Source organism: Panthera onca, chromosome B3 (genome assembly GCF_046562875.1).
Source record: "Panthera onca isolate mPanOnc1 chromosome B3, mPanOnc1 haplotype 2, whole genome shotgun sequence".
Taxonomy (NCBI): Eukaryota; Metazoa; Chordata; class Mammalia; order Carnivora; family Felidae; genus Panthera; species Panthera onca.
Window position 1 is genome coordinate 128,034,903 of NC_138344.1, and position 16,567 is coordinate 128,051,469.

At 38.3% G+C, this 16,567-nt stretch overlaps 1 long non-coding RNA gene across 1 annotated transcript in view; it reads right to left on the reverse strand.

The window, feature by feature from the left end:
* Positions 1 to 12,316, reverse strand: part of LOC132670169 (uncharacterized) — a 122,104-nt gene extending 109,788 nt beyond the window's left edge. The window contains exons 1-2 of the long non-coding RNA XR_009606486.2: positions 12,125 to 12,316; positions 11,456 to 11,525 (exon numbers count right to left, since the gene is read on the reverse strand). This is a non-coding gene — a long non-coding RNA (uncharacterized LOC132670169). The remainder of the gene's footprint in view (positions 1 to 11,455; positions 11,526 to 12,124) is intronic.
* Between the last annotated feature and the right edge of the window lie 4,251 nt (positions 12,317 to 16,567).

Here is a 16,567-nt window from a genome sequence, read left to right on the forward strand (position 1 = left end):
CTAACCTTCAACCACTTGTGAAGAATCCTACATAGGAAGAATCATACTTAAAGCAGAGCCCTGTGGGAAGATGAAACAAGATCCCACATAAAACACACACACTGAAATGTGTAATTCACATGTTCAGCACACCCTCCAATTTTTCTGTTTCAACAGCCCTGAGACATCAATTCCTGGGAGCTGGTGAAGTTTCCCAGCTGGGTTTCAAAGACTCTTACCAGGATTGGCCCTGAGCATTGCTGAGAGAAAATTAAAATGACAACATCCTAGGTTTATTTAACTATCTTAACTTTGCAAAATATGTATTTTTCTCATGTCATATATAATTTATTCTAAACCGCCAGGAGTCTTCTAAACTAGATATCATCCCCTCTTTCAAAGCAGAACCCAGTCATGAGAAATCAGTATTCCTATTTAAAACAATCTACTTATTGAATGAGAATTAGAGCCCCATCAACTAATTCTCAGTCCAGAAAAGATTCAAGACATATTTGAGTCACTGGTACAGAAATATATCAACCTCACTTTTGCCAAATTATCCATTAAATAACTGTCAAGTTTTATTACTGTCATTCCCATGAGGTGATTAGAGTCAGGTGAGCACTATATCTCCTCTTCCCAATAGCCTCATTATCAAATGGTACCTGAGCCTAGGCTACATTTGAGTACGAAAAAGAAAAACCCAAATCTCAGAAGCTAATATAACAAAGGCATACGTCCTGTCCATTGGAGGCTGACTAAAGGCTCTGACCTTGTCCTTGTTGTTCTCACTCAGAGACCCAGACTGACAGACAGCAACTAAAAGGAACACTGCCAGAGGCCATGGCAGAGAGCAAAGGGAGAGGCCCTGTAATAGCAATTAAATGCTCAGTCAGCTTACTAACGATGAACCTCACCATGCAATGTCCCATGGAAGACGAAGAGGCAGAAGTATTCAGTGCAAACAGTAGTGATTGCCCCCATATTTCACAATGAAAGCAATTCTTAGAAAAATTTGCCAAACAGGCAAACATTTATTACCAATCAGGCATGAAATCAGTCATATGATTATTTTTTTAACCTTTTTTTTTTTTAATCTGGTCAATCCCATAGTTGAAAAACAACATATTGTTGCATAGAGTAGGGAGAACATAGAGCCAATGAATCTCTAGACCTGATCTAAAGGTACTAATGAGTTAAGCTAGCTGGATTCTCTAACTGGTATGACCCAAATAATTATGGGGGCAGAGCTGATGACATATCTTAAACATTGTTCATTTCATCCATTTCTAGCAAGCCATATACTAGTTAACAAAATCTTTGTTGTAGATTTCTATAAGGATCTTTGAAATTTTTGAATAGCCACCTCTGGAGAGGATTTCTGTTTAGAGCACATCAAATGCAAATTGACTTTTTGCTGCCAAACAAGTCACCTTAAAACTCAGTAGCATACAACTATAAACTAGTATTTCTTATGCATCTATAGAGTCTGGCTAACCTCAGGTAAGTTCCTCATTTATCTGTGGTTGGCTCTGCTCCACATGTCTCTCCTCTTTGTCTAGGAATAACAGACTGCCAGGAATGTCCTTCTCTGGCTAAGGCAGAAACACAAAAACTCAGTCAGAAATACACAAGTTACCTTGAAACCTTGGTGCAGAATTGCACACTGTTATTTCCACCTCCTTCATTGGGCCAAAGCAAATTACATGGCTGAGACCACAGTCAATGGGCAGGGAAGTTCTTCCCAGTCATGGTGGGAGATTATCACAAAGTTACAGAGCAAGCCACGGATAGGACAACAGATGTAGAATAAGTACAGTCATTACTGCAATCTAGCACATACTCCAACCGAAAAGATAAAAATTAACTCACATACTCATACGTCACTTTTTTTGCATACTAGTTTTTAAGTTTCACAACTCCCACTGCCTTCAGTGGATTTAGATCTGTGTAGAACCCCACCAACATGACTCCTAGCTAGGGTCTCTGACAATTACTGCTTTAGTAAAAATCAGTATCTTCTGATAGTTGTAAAAAGCGTTTGAGCGGAACACAAAGGAAAGGAATTAGACCATCCTCCCTGCAACCTGAAGCAGAATAAAGACTCAAGATAAAGGACTTAATTCTACATCTATTCTGAGTTAAGATCAAAGACAGTCAATCCTCAGAATGTGAAACAAAAAGTGATATGCTTTTTTGTCCCTTTCATGTATAAAATTATACAGATGACTCACACTTGTTTGACCATACACCTGCAGTTCTTGCTTTGCAGAGAGTAGGTGCAGAATTGCAGAGAGTAGGAAAAAAAAAAATGGTGCTCTGTGAGATGTTTAAAAATAAGTGAGCTGGAATGATGCTATAGAATACATAAATTTCAGGAAGAATCTAAAGAGAATTTTAACTTTACCTGATACCTGGTCAAACTGTCATCACAAAAGCCTGCTGGTGGGGAGAGGGTTTTGGGGAGTGACAAGGTGTTAAGTTCTCTTGAGCAGAGAGTCTCACAATAAACTAGAATAATGCATGTGGTTATCTTGAAAACTGCAAGACGTATCATCATTTTCTCTGAATTTTATTAAGCAATTCTAAAGTTTATTGGCAGCAGATAAAAGCTGATATCACAACTTGGTCCATGTTGGTTTCTGCCATGCAAAGGAGACCTAACAGTGATTTTGTACAGGAAGCATATGCCCTCTTAATTACACAAAGCATTAAGTTACTTACAGAAGAATCGGGAACCATATGGTCCATTAGAATCAGAAGTCAGAAGGTAACGGAGAATAGGATTTCTGTGCTTTCTAGCTAATCAGAGATAGCATGCAATAGGAAGTGCTTTTCACAAACAAGGAACCAGTGCAGAATTTCATCTTTTCATTTGGCTTATTCAAAAGCTCTTTACATTATTCTAAGAATGGCTGTGGGAGTGAAAAACCCACCTTGATTGTTTTGACCTAATTTGTCACATCTCTAGAACAGCACTTACTAAATTGCATCATGATGTCACTGTTTATTTACTCACAGAAGCCTGGGCTCTTCTGGGTCAAGGGCTCCAGCTTATACAGCTGGGTTTATCCATTCTCACTCTTAGCAAATTCTTACTTAAGGCTGAGTTGTTTCTGATATCTCTAAGACTGCATGAAGTCTATCCCAAAGCTAATATTATATTCCTATAGAGAAAGTTGCCATTTTGTAAAAAGAAAAAATATGAATAGCATTCACTTTCTGTATATAGTAGATCCTGATGATGAAAGATAATTGAATGACCATAAAGCGTGTGCTGCTCTAGAAGGTAAAAATGGACCAAGTAGCTTTATTTTGAAGTTGATACCTGTACCAAGATTGATTTTTAAGACCTGTTTTTCAAAAAAGACTTTAATAATCATTTTAATTTCTAAGTCACTAAAAACCTATATTTACAGTACATTCTCGAGTGTGTAATGTTGGAACAAGTTTTGTTTTAGATTCTACAGTATCTATGTACTTATGGTCCTTGGGAAGACGCAGCCACAAAAAAGAGGGTGAGCCTTGATTTTGACCCTGAGTTTGTGGTGAAAAGATAGAAGAGTTAAATTTGCTGGCTTTCTATTTTGGTTTGCAAAGCATTTCAGGTTGTAGGACAAGTTATGGGGAGGAAACCCACCATATTCCCCAACATATAAAAGCATTTCACTTCATTCTTTAACAGTATTTCATTAAGTTCAAAAAATATTAGAAATACTTTTGTAAAAACAAATAAGAAAAACACCTTTTTATGCAGTTACCTTATTTACAGTGCTTCTTGGAAAAAATCAAATTTATTCTAGTGAAGCATCAGAATGATATTTTCAAATAAAGGAAAGGACTTCAGTGAGTATCAGTAACCCTTTCAACAAATAAAAGCCGAAATACTTTAAGATTATCATTTTCTAAGTTGTGAAATTAAGTAGCCTTTTTAACGTCAAAAATATGCCATGGGCTGTCTCACATAAAATAATCATGAGTGTATGTTAAATAAAAAATAGATGATGGTAAAAACATACTGAAATCAACAATTCTTTAAAATAAATGTGTAGTTGTATTAACTACCATATCATGAAAATACATGCTTGTACATTTTCAAAAATAGCATGTGTTTCCACGTGTGTGTGTGTGTGTGTGTGTGTGTGTGTACTATATACGGTCAAGCAGACCATTCGTAATTTGCATCTACTTTTGGAAGCAGTTTATAATAATTTTGATGCCTGTCCTCTCTCAGGGCTACACGTGTTAAGATTCACTGAAAGGAAAGTGTGTAAATAAGTAATAGTACAAAGATATCATTTTGTTCAAATGTGGGAATTTACTGACTACATTTTATTGACTTTTGCCAAATGTGATCGTAACACTTAGTGGTTCCATTTCATGAGGTTTGGGGTTATGAAAAGAGCCTCCTCCAGGACTGAAATCCCAGGTTCACTGCTACACTAGCCATGGCCAAACAAGCCCAGAGGTCTCAAGCTCCATCTGTTTGTGTTGTATTAAATATTTATTGGAGAATAAAAATATTAAAAGGCAGTATAAATCCATGGTGACTGCACATGTGGTCCCCATACTGGATAAGTCTCAAGAAGTAGAAAATTAGGGAAGAAGGTGAAGAATTACAATGGTGCACATGTGCAAAGGGTATTCTCAAATGTAAAGAAATAAGCACATTATTTAATGGAAAATTCTCATTTTTATTTATTTTATTCTCAAATTTATTTTCTCAATTCTGAGGAAAAAAGTCTTTGAAATTTAAGTAATTATAAAACCAAAAGAAAACCAGAGAAGCACAGAGTTAAAAGGTTATAGCATGTTTTTACCATAATAACATCTTATAGATGTTACTTTATTAATAAAAATGTACGTTGTACAAAGGTCTCCATAACATGTTTTAAGTCCTGTGTTACGTTTCTTCTGTTACACACCATAGCCTGCATTTCAGCTATGCCAAACTACAAGCAGATCTCCAAATTAGTGTCCTTATCCCCATCTTTACACCTGCTGTGCCTGGAATTTTCTCGGTAACTTCATACTCCTATTTCAATCTCAGATCAAATGATTCCATTTACTGAAGCCCATCAGGCTTTTTGGGGTCTGAGTTGCTACCCCTCACCGCTCAATACCACATGCTCCCTCTGCTATACCTCCTGTGACTTGTAAAAGCCAAAATTTTCACACTTTTCCTTAGATTATACGACTCTAAATATAAACACTTCATTAATCTTTGCATTTCCAGTGCCTAACACATAACAAGCCCTATGGAATAAAGTCTCATTAAGTAACATGTATATATTTGAGACGAAGCCAGCCAATTTATGATAGATGGAAGGTGTGTATCAAAGATATCAATGTTTTCAAATATCACACTATTTTTAACAAATTAAATTTAAAAAGTATAGAAAATTTACAACTCCTTTATTTTAATACAAAACAGTATTTTTCAAAGGAAATATATGTTTAAATGTACATATAAGTAATATAATCAGCCTACTGTATTATGCCTTTATAAGATCATTTTAAAACCTGGCATCAATTTTTATCTTTCTAATATGAAACACTAGCTTTACTCATCCTATAAACTCCCCAAGTATATAGTCCGTGCCATAGAACTCTGTGTCTCAACAAACTAACTCATTTATCTACAAAAATAAACACCAATAAATGTTTAATTATATTGACGTTGATGATATGAAAACTGACATATATTCCCTAATTTTTATGTAATGCAAATAAGTGTAAGCTGTCCTGCTGTGTGGATGCCTTTGTCTTCTCTGGCTCAGTTAATCATCACAGAGTGAAGTGACTGCTCCTTTTGCCTAAACTCTTTTCTTGGCCCACTGCCTGAAAATATTTTATTTATATTTGAGGATTCAACCTACCCCTTCCAAAGCAAACTCTTTCCAACCCTCAACCAAAATCAGTAAAACACCCCCAACTCTGTGTTCCCACTGGACTTAATGAATGATATGTACATCACACTGGATTATAATGGTTATCTCAAAATATGACTCCTTGCCTTGAAAAGGGCCATGTAGTCTTCATTTACATATCCCCAGAGATTCACATAGTACTCTGCCCTTTGCAGATCTCAACAAATGTGTGTTTAATGAACTAATGAATGGATGATGTTAAAGACAAGCACACATTTCACATGAGTGTGCTGTGGCCATTTCAGTAACATCATATGAATGTCTAAGCAGGAAACCTTGAGCAAAATCAAACGTATAACACTGCTTCAAAAACACTGATTAATCACTGCACACCACCTGAGTCTTAAGTATAAACTGAAGTCCCGTGAATCCTGTAGGAAATCAATAAACAGTAAAAAATGATGGAGAGGCTATTTTATTAAACTGACTACATATTCTTTTTGAGAAAAAAAGTTTTTGAGATCTTTTTGAGAAAAACACATTCCCATTAAAGTAAATATCACTGACAGAATTCAAAGATCAAAAATACGTTCATGATTACTATAGCATACATTATTAGGATATACATATTCTTGCTTGCACGATGTCCTACAGAAATTGTGAAGAAATTTCACATTTGCACATCAATGTATAAGTCACCAGAAGGAATGGTTATAAAAAGAAATCTTTACCTATTATAAGAGGAAAAAGAAAAATCATTTGAGCCATATCGTTTGGTGGAACCCAAGAAATAGTTGAATAAAAATGGCATGCAACCCCCTCTCAAATACACTTATTGTAAAAAAAAAAAAAAAAAACAAACAACTTTAAATATGACTCAATTGCCACTTTATCCTTAAACAACTTGGAACACAACTCATAATAAAAGATAAAAAAAAAAAAAAAAAAAAAAAAAAGAAAAGAGATCTTTGGCATCAGCCTATGTCTCAAGTCTCAAACTCAAGACCAAAAAATCTATAGGACTTAGGAACATATATATTTTTGTTGTTATACATCAAACAGGTTTTTTTTTTAAATGTTTATTTTATTTTTATTTTCTCCAGAGACAGAGTGTGAGCAGGGAAGGGGCAGAGAGAGAGGAAGAGAGAATCCCAGACAGGCTCCCTGCTGTCAGCATAGAGCCCAACATGGGGCTCAATCTCATGAGCTGTGAGATCATGACCTGAGCTGAAATCGAGTTAGACGCTTAACTGACTGAGCCATCCAGGCACCCCTCAAAAACAGTTGTTTTAGAGAGTCGTGGAACAAGGCAAATAAAAACAGCTAAACACCTACTGTCTCACGACGAGCTGCTTTATCTGCCTGTCCTTGACGTGATTTTGAGTTTCTGACCACTGGCTTAAACAAAACTTCTGTTTCATTTACACCCGTGTGTGCCAACCCCCTCCCCCAGTGCTACAAACAGCATGGTCAGCTCCATGGAAAAAAGTGAGACTGCTTCTCTTTTGGTCACAATGATTTAGTTGGTATTTTGCATCATATCTACTATATGATAAACCCTCAAAAATAGCCATTGAATGAATTAGCAAATAAATAACTGAACGAATGAGTAAATGTCATCACGTAGTAACAATCACTGGGAAAAATGAAGTGTTTAGTGGACCACTAGTTAGAAACCTACTTTATATATGAGACTTCTGGAAAATGTTACAATAACAACCATTTCTTCCCATAATGTACTATGTTTACATGCATTACTCCATCTGTATCACACTCTCCACCTGACGGGTAAGGAATTGCATGTGGTATGAAAGGTGAAGGAGAACAAGATAAGAGAACACATTAAAATAAAGAGCAACAGAATCACTGACCACAATTTTTAACAGTCAACAAATAGAAACCAACATAAAAATTATTTTTGTTGACAAAACTGTAGTGAAAACATGGTCACTTAGGTCAGCAGAACATAACTGAATTCTGAAGGAAGAAGGTGCTGAACACTGTTTTTAAGTGCTCTTTCAAGTGGCTCAGGCTCACCAACGTCTGGCCATATTCAACTGAAGTCCATTATTTTGCTGAGAAACAGGAAGGATACAATTCTCATTTCTGTTTTTTTAATATAAGCTTTAGCAACTTAAGTAAAAATCCTAAAAGCACTTCAATACACATTTTCTCCTGTTGGTCTTGAAGTTATATATTAAGCAACATATTCTTTACATATGTTTTCTCCACATTTCCTTGTTCACGTAAATCAGGTAAAATAGAATTTGACTACATTCTACCTCAATGCTAAACAGAATGGGTTCAAAGTGTATGAAGAAGTTTTTCAGGGCTCAGATTCCAAGAAAGAAAATTGGTTTGTTGACTTAATTATAGAACAATTACATACCAATATTTATTCAATCCATCTTTAGTAGTGTAGTTAAAAGCACAGTTTTAAAACATATACATTTTATTCTGCTTACATCTCATGATTGGAAGGAGAAACAGTCTCCACAGCAAACACAGATATCTCCAAACTAGGAATTGTTTGCTCTTTTCTGTGTTTACAAATGCTTTGTTGGAGAATGTTGAACTTTTTATCATAACATTCCTGAATAATGCAGTGGCAAGATCTTATTTGAACTGTTTATCTGTGTTAAACTTTGCATTTTTCTCCTCATCCATTACAACCAGAAAGCCAACTTCTTAGTACTTCCTTGCCTCAGGGCTTTCTATAAGGAAAATACAGAAACTACTTATAGCCGTTTTGTTTTATGCTGTTGTTGTTGTTTTTTCCTCTCGATAACCTAAATTCTTTGAAAATAATAATCCCTGATCTTAAAGGAGAAGTTAACAGAAAGAAATGCTTTTAGAAATAGGAGAAAAAGAGGAAGATTCCCTTCTGGTGAAGGCAAAGTATAGGATGCCTGGTGGTCTAAACTGGGGAGATATGTTCCCAATTTCTAAACCCTCTGGTCAGAGCTTTCCAAAGCCTCAGAGAAGAATGGCCTCATGGTGCACATGGTGGATAAGCCCAGCCCTAGCACCCAGCTCCGTGCACATACCACCGAGAATGGCACAGAAATTTCAAAACTAATAACACGGGGAGAAAAATGTGCTAAGACACTCTCAGCACAGACATTACTTTACATCATCAAGTTAAAGGTAAAGTAAAAGATGGTTATATCTTAATATATCATAGTTTAAATTTCTAAAGAAAATTTAACGCTACAGATCTTGACTATTAAAGTACAATGAAGTATTACTTTGATATAATTAATCAGATTGTGACTATATAATACTATATTGGAAGAGACTTAGCATATATGTTTCATCAGACATGAAGATTCCTGACCAGATTAGGGACTATGTACATACAGAATAACCAATCCAGATCATTTATTTTACTACCTCTATTGATCAAAATAAATGAAGTCACTTGGCCCTGAATCCACATGACCCACAGATAGAAGACACTGTAAAATTTACTTTATTAGTGAACATGAAAATTAAATAGGCCAAATATAACCCAAATATGATCTGCATGTCCACTTTTCCTGTGTTTTGATTTAGGAAAATTCTAAATCTTAACTTAATGATACTAATCAATGTACCCCTTATACCTCTGCAGGCTTTGAGTTTTTAAAAGGTGTGTAATGTTTCTTCTAGATATACTTTAAGACAGATTGAGTTTTCATGCAAGACTCATAGTAGGTACCTAATCAATATACACTGAAAAAACAAATTATACTGGCAATACATAATCATTATAAAATATTCAAATACTTTGCAAATACTTAGGAAAAATATGAAAATGTCCCTTTATTCTCCTTAGACAAAAGCACTGTTGAGTTAGTACTCTTTTTTTTTAACTTTATGCTTATTTATTTTTGAGAGAGAGAGAGAGAGCGCACACAAGCAGGGGACAGGAAGAGAGATGGGGAGACACAGAATCCGAAGCAGGATCCAGGCTCTGAGCTGTCAGCACAGAGCCCGGCGCAGGGATTGAACCCACGAACCGTGAGATCATGATATAAGCAAAGTCAGATGCTTAACCAACTGAGCCACCCAGGCACCCCGAGTTAGTGTTCTTCTATATAGTCATTCCCATGCTTTTGCACAAACACGTATATGTGCATATATACATATTTTTACCTAAATGAGCTCAAAATACCTATTTTTCTATAACTTGCTGTTATGGGTTGAACTGTGTCCCCAGGAAGATATGCTAAAGTCCTAATCCCCGGTCCCTGTGAATGTTCACTTTATGCAGAAATAGGGCCTTTTTAAATGTAATCAAGTTAAAATGAGGTCACTAGGGTGGGCATTAATTCAGTGTGACTGGTGAAGAAATAAAAGGCACAGAGACGTGCAGAGAGAATGCCAAGCGATGACAGAGGCAAGCCAGAGATTGCTGGTGCTACCAGAAGCTAGGAAGAGGCAGGGAAGGGTCCTCCCCTCGAGTCTTTGGAGCAAGCGTGGCCCTGACAATATATTGTCTAGGACTTCTGGTGTTCAGAACTGTGAAAAAATAGGTTTATGTTGCTTTAAGCCACCTAATTGTGATAATGTGGCATGGAAATCCTGAATCTGTTTTTGTTTTTTTGTTTTTTTTCACAAATAATAATATTTAGACATCACTTCTAGTGTCCATATGTATACAGTTACTCCCTGGTTTTTTTGTACAATTATACTTACTGCAACATGTTTTTAACACCATTTTTTTTTTTTTTTTACTCAAAGCTAGTGAATGGCCAGCAGTTTTTAAGGTTTCTTTGTGAGCATATTTCATAATTTACAGAAAGCCTATTTGAACATCAAACTTTGCAAACATGCATCAAAACTCCCAATTCCCATAAATGCAAACATAGCCAAACATGTGCTCCCGGACATTCATTTCAATAATGTTGTGAACTTACTTAAACACACAGATTTATTTTCCCCTTGACATTTAAAACATTAGATCAGCCTATCACTAGTAGGTTATTTGTGGATAGAAATAATTCTGTCTTTCCACTTACATTTTTGTTAAAACGTAACACACAGGCCATAATGTTAACCACCTAATGAATTTCCACAAACCAAATGCAGCTATATGATAACACAGATGAAGAATGGGTACGTTATCAGCACTCCTGGAACTATTTTCTTGTTTCCCTTCCGTCATTACCAACACCTGCTCCAAATTTGGGATTTTTTTTTTTTTTTTTTTTTTTTTTTTTTTTTTTTTTTTTTTTATCCATTATAAACCAAAACTGCTTGGTAATTTTCATTTCAACCTCAATATTTCCAAGTGTTCTAACCACTAGTCCACCAACCCCACTGGGCCCTGCTAAATTCTCCTGCTCATTTCCTGCCATTTGCCACCTCCCACTCTGTGCTTCAGCCACACTGAGCCACCACAATCCCAGAAACCCACTTTGCCCCCTCATGCCCCTGAATCATTGTTTTTCTCATTCTTTGTGTCTTAAACGCCCCTCCCTACCCTATGGGCTCCTTTTTCCCCTGGCTAGCTTGTACAGCATCACTTCCTCCAGACTTTTTCCTATTCCTTTTCCAAGAAGGGGGTCCCCTTCTGAGTCCTTCATGAGCATACTTTTCTTTATCAGCATTGCAGCACTCACCACACTTTCAGGAATTTGCCTGGATCCTTCTGTTGATGGCTCCCACCAGCAAGAGGACCTCCAGGATCACCTGTGGACCCAGAAATGCCAAAATGTGTATATTTCAATAAAAGAGAATACATCTTTCTGCTTCAACTTGTATGTCAGAGGGGGGAGGTTAAGGGGCTCCTGGATGGCTTAGTCGGTTAAGCACTGGACTCTTGATTTCGGCTCAGGTCACAATCTCCGTTTGCGAGCTCGAGCCCCGCCACCAGACCCTGCACTGGCAGCACAGAGCCTGCTTGGGATTCTCTCTCTGCCCCTCTTTCTGTCTCTCTCTCTCTCTCTCTCTCTCAAAATAAACTTCAAAAAAAGAAGAGGGAGGTCAGGAGCAGATATTTAGGAGGTCTTGGGATCTGGGTGCCAGGAGTTTAAGGTAGATCTTTCAAGTTTGGGGACTAACTGGGACTGGACAAAGTTTGTGACATAGCAGTTTATCATCAGTGGACACGGGGAGGTGAGGACCTTGTCACAAGCCCTGAAAAGCAGTTGTCTGAAAAGTGACCTGTTTGCCCAGAGGAGTCATAACCTGTGATCCTGAGATGCAGGCTTATTTGTTCAGGAGAGTCCTCCTTTGGTCAAATACACTAGGATTCAGGTAGTTCTTGAAGCAAAGATAAAGTTCCGTACCGCATGCACTCAGTGTCAGGGGACCAGTCACGTCCACCTGCGTCGTCAGGTCACCAGGTAATACAGGACATCCAGGAACCGCGCACCCGCCCACCACTACGGCTGGGCTGCCCGAGGCAAGCCTAGTTTTCGGTGTCCTCTGCCGCCCTCCTTCCGGCGCGGCTGCCAGGGTGGGACTCTCCCGCGGGAGATCCCGCGGGAGATCCTGCGAGCTTTCTCTCGTCTCGCGAGGTTTCATGCTACTTCCCAGGGCCAAGATCCCTCCTTGCGCGTTTGTCTTTCGCCGTCAGGCCTAGGGGCAGATTGCGCTACAGAGGCTCGCTGAGGTTGGAATGTGTCCGCAACTCCGCTGGGGGTGACTTCTGTCTTATTCAGCCACGTGACTGGCAGGTGTGTGTAGGTGAGCACTTAATGCTGGGTATTGTTGTCATTTGGAAGGCTTAGTTACGCTCAGGATTATAATCACAAATCCGGGAGCTGTTATTATTCGGCTTTATGGGTGGTGGCATCTCCAGGTATCACACCAAAGTGGCAGGGCTGAGGTTCCAGCCAGCTTCCAGGATCCATGCTCTTTCTTTTATATTCTGTTCTTTTGTGGGGTCTGTTTGTTTTTTTAAGATAAAATATCCCAGGGGTGCCTGGGTGGTTTAGGAGGTTAAGCATCTGACTCTTTGTTTTAGGCTGAGATCATGATCTCATGGTTTGTGGGATCGAGCCCCACATGGGAACTCTGCACTGACAACACAGAGCCTGCTTGGGATTCTCTCTATCCCTCTCTCTCTCTCTTTGCCCCTCCCCACCCTCTCTCAAATATATATATATATATATATATATATATATATATATATATGACAAAATGTCAACTTCTTTGTTGATGTCAGGATGTATTTTGGGTTTAAAACACATACGCTACATGGGGCACCTGGGTGGCTCAGTTGGTTGAGCCTCCGACTTCGGCTCAGGTCATGATCAGGTGTGTGGGTTTGAGCCCCAAGTTGGGCTCTGTGCTGACAGCTCAGAGCCTGAAATCTGCTTCAGATTCTGTGTCCCCCTTCCTTTGTGACCCTCTCCCACTGATGCTCTATCTCTTTCTCAAAAATAAACATTAAACACACACACACACACACACACACACACACACACTACAAATGGTTCCACTGAAGAGTTACTGTCACAAACTAATTTTTTCTTCCTATGTCCAAATACTCACAAAGAGCCGATTTCCAGAGTACCTGAAATATGGCACAGGCCTGTGAGTTGGCTCCACGGAAGATTTTTGTGTAAGCAACACAAAAAAGATGGTGTTTGTTTCTCATCTCCTGGACATATCTAATCAAGCCACTTGCTTATTTTTTAACTCATCTGTGTCCAGAAGCACTGTCATGTTTTGTTTGGTGCCATTCTCATTCAATTCATACCCAAAAAGTCCAGAAGTAACTCAGAACTAGAAAGTGGCTGGAATGTTAAGGCTGACCAGGGCTCTTGCTACATGATAGTTGCCACCTGACTGGAATGTCTAAGAAGAATGACAGGAATTACAGTGTTCTGCTCAATTTGAAGAGGACTTCCCAGAATGAGGTGAAGGACCAAGAAATCCACCTGCCTGCTTGGTGGTAGCTCTCCAAAGGGCAAGGCCAAGAATCTTCTGGATGTTTTGTCAAGTTGACATGGTACAGAAAATATACAGAAAAGCAAGGGTGACCACCAACTACGTGGAGACAAATGATCTCAGTTCCCTCTTCTCTAACTTTCCAATGCCATGGTCCTCAAGGATAAGCACTGAAAGTGATTCATTTAAATTCACTACTTATATGAGCAAATTAATAAATAATCCAGATATCAACTCTTTAAGGGAATGGGTTGAAAGTGAGTAGAGGCCACTGTGAGCTACAAATTAACCTGAGCATATTTACTGAGAGCCGTTGTCACTGTCTAATTCCTCCCTCAGAAGTGTTGAACTGGAGGAAATGCAATTAATGGTGAATGCTGAGTGAGCTAAGGTCAAGGCTAAGAATAACAGTCAGTGCTATGGAGAGAGTAGGTTAAAAGGAGGTACCTTAGAAGTCAGAGATCAAGAGCAAGCATGGGAGGCAGGGAAAGCCATCCAGAGCTAGGGGAGGTGTAGCGGCTGAGGGTCACCACCTCCCAGAAGACACTGAACCAGGGAACTATTTAAAGGTATGAAAGCAGCCATCACTCCATGGAGATGGGCGGATCTGGAAATCCAGGACAAGCTGACTTCAGTGCAAAGCTTCTTTTACTTTTTCTGCTCTAGGAATTGTTCAAACTATAATACATTCTTGGGGCTTTGCCCTAGGAAGCCACGTGGCTCCAGTGCCACAGCTGACAACTGCTAAGGACTTTCAGCTTTCCTCATAAGGCAAAGTTCCCGTCTGTTCTAAATCCCTCATGATTAAAACTTTTAAAACCCATCTGGCTACATTTCAAATAAGGAAGACTTTTGAGACTCATAGAACAAACTGGGATGTGTAGTCTGCAGAGATAGTTAATAATTTTAGGATTTGATTCATGCCATTGAAGAGAAAAAGGTTCAAAGGCCAAGGGAACCGCACACTTCATAACAGAGTTATTTTCCCACAACAAATATGGGTAACAAAACTTGAGCAGTGATATGATAGAGATGGGAATGTATGAAGCAGAATAGCATCTGCAGTTTTATTAAAAATGCATATTAACCCAGATTAAAATTACATGGGCTATCAATCCTCTTGTTTCAGAGTATGTTGAATGCCAGCTGGGTTCAAGGGAAAAAACTTACCTTTTCCCCTCCCTGCTAAGCTCTAATGTTGCATGGTTTGCCAGATGCATGAGGGACTTGATCCGTCCCTGGGGAATGCACAACAGGCCAAGAACGGGAGTTAGACACCTGACCTGGGTCCCAGGATGGCTCAAAATTAACTCCATTTGCACCCAAAACTGGAAGGCAACGTTTTTCAAGGTGTGGTTGTCAGTCCTCGCAGCTAGGTGCCTTTCTTACTATCTAGTTGGTTGTCACAGAAAAACAAACAATGCAAAGCCAAAATACCACACCGAAGTCAATTGGCCTCATGCAACAAAAGAGATGAAGCCAGATATTTGATGCAGTTATGTAACTGTCTCAGGTAAAGAGATTTGTTTAAACTGTTACGTCAATTACCTGAGTGTGTAGAACTAATTCTATGCCAAAGAGTTCTGCCAAAGTTAACAAGGCATTAATCTATTAATTCAAATTGAACATTAAGAAGACTGAGTTTGACTCTAAGACCTGATATTTTGATTTGTGCAATGAGGCAGGAGTTCTGTTTTGATTTCTTCAATGATGTTAAATTTGACTGTATTGAGCTGCAGGGACTAAAATGCTTCTGATCCAAGGAAATAATGATCATATAACTCAGATTTTAAAGTAATAATAAAAGCTTACATAACAATATAGTTTGAACATGTACAGTAGCAGAAAGGTCATTTTCAATCCCTTATTTATGAAACTGACCCAAATACATGAAATATTAGACAATTTCTCAGTAAAATTGGTTCAGGCATTGTTTCCCTGAGTAGAATGTTTACAACTGTGTCTTAAAATGTCTCAGATATATTAAATTTCTCTGATCTCTCAATTTTGAATTTTTAGGAATATAATAATAATCAAAACGATTCCTCTAGTAAGATCCCATAGTGTCAACACATTTTGTATTTTGTGAACCCTCTTTTATGTTAAGAATTTTCCACAACTTAAGCTAAGCAGAATAACCCTATGGGGAGAAATAGATTTTTTGAATTCGCTATTTTTTTCAGACGATTTTGGGGAGGTAACAATTTCTGCCTAATTGCATTTGTAGCTAAGCATTACTTTCTAGAACAATTGATGGTTTTAAAGATATCTCATTGTGATTCTAATGATTTTTTTTTTATTTTCTCTTTCTCCCTCCCTCTCTCCTTCTCTCTCTCTCTCTCTCTCTCTGTTTTTACCCTCTAGTAGTAGTAATAGTAGTAGTTACATAGCCATGAGGTTGAAAAACAGAAGTGTACCTTTGAAAGTTACCAGATTTAGAATCTGTGGTACAGTATAAATATGACTTCAGAATCTCCTTAAACTAGGAGAAACTGCGACCTAGGCTAATTTTTTTTTTCCCATTAAAGTTACAGTTTTTATCAGCTGGTTGGCCCATAATAGAAAGGAGAGCATTTCAAACGTGTTTAGAAAATGGTAGGTAAGCAGGTCATTGCTGTAGTAAGTTATTCAGAGAAGGTGACTGACTGCTTGATTGACTTAGGAGCTGGACCCAGCCACTCATCTTCTCCCCTGCCCAAGGGATACATGCTCTGCTCAGCATTCCCGTAGTGGGGGGCACGTCCAAGAATGCAATTTGGAGAGGACAATGTGTTGTTGAGACTACCTGGACAGTATATGTGGTGACTGAACCCACGTAAGGCCTCAGCAGTAAC